Raw genomic sequence first — 763 nt, 5'->3', positions numbered from 1 at the left:
GGAGAAGGAGAAGGAGGAGAAGGAGAAGGAGGAGAAGGAGAAGGAGAAGGAGAAGGAGAAGGAGAAGGAGAAGGAGAAGGAGAAGGAGAAGGAGAAGGAGAAGGAGAGGGAGGGAGGGAGGGAGGGAGGAAGGAAGGAAGGAAGGAAGGAAGGGAGGGAGGGAGGGAGGGAGGGAGGGAGGGAGGGAGGGAGGGAGGGAGGAAGGAAGGAAGGAAGGAAGCAAGGAAGGAAGGAAGGAAGGAAGGGAGGGAGGAAGGGAGGGAGGGGAAGGAAGGAAGGAAGGAAGGAAGGAAGGAAGGAAGGAAGGAAGGAAGGAAGGAAGGAAGGAAGGAAGGAAGGAAGGAAGGAAGGAAGGGAGGGAGGAAGGGAGGGAGGAAGGGAGGGAGGAAGGGAGGGAGGAAGGGAGGGAGGAAGGGAGGGAGGGGGGAAGGAAAGAAGGAAAGAAGGAAGGAAGGACGGAAGGAAGGAAGGAAGGAAGGAAGGAGGAAGAGGGAGGGGGGGTTAGGAGGAAAGAGAGGAAGACAGACAGAAGAGAGTGAAGGAGGAGACAATAAACAATGAATTTTGGATTTAATTCAAATAAATATCAAAACCACTTTTCAGATATTCATTTCACTGGATCTGTAATCCTGACAAAGAGCACCATTATATCACTGAAACCAGCACAGAAAAAAAATCAAATAACAATTATGGACAGAGGTTGCCAATACAGCACTTTTTTGTTTGTCTGTTTCAGAGACAGGAAAGTCTACAAACATCATTT

General features: G+C 49.9%; 1 protein-coding gene across 9 annotated transcripts in view; it reads right to left on the bottom strand.

Moving 5' to 3' along the window:
* Positions 1 to 593: 593 nt before the first annotated feature.
* The window catches only part of LOC125040834 (cholinephosphotransferase 1-like), a 25,895-nt gene continuing 25,725 nt past the window's right edge, over positions 594 to 763 (bottom strand). For all 9 annotated transcript variants that reach the window (XM_047635579.1, XM_047635587.1, XM_047635586.1 and 6 more), the window contains one exon: positions 594 to 763. This exon is cut by the window's right edge and continues 1,851 nt beyond it. The gene's annotated coding sequence lies outside the window, so the exon portion shown is untranslated.

The sequence above is a fragment of the Penaeus chinensis genome, chromosome 29 (genome assembly GCF_019202785.1).
Source record: "Penaeus chinensis breed Huanghai No. 1 chromosome 29, ASM1920278v2, whole genome shotgun sequence".
Taxonomy (NCBI): Eukaryota; Metazoa; Arthropoda; class Malacostraca; order Decapoda; family Penaeidae; genus Penaeus; species Penaeus chinensis.
This window is presented reverse-complemented; position numbering and strand designations above follow the sequence as displayed.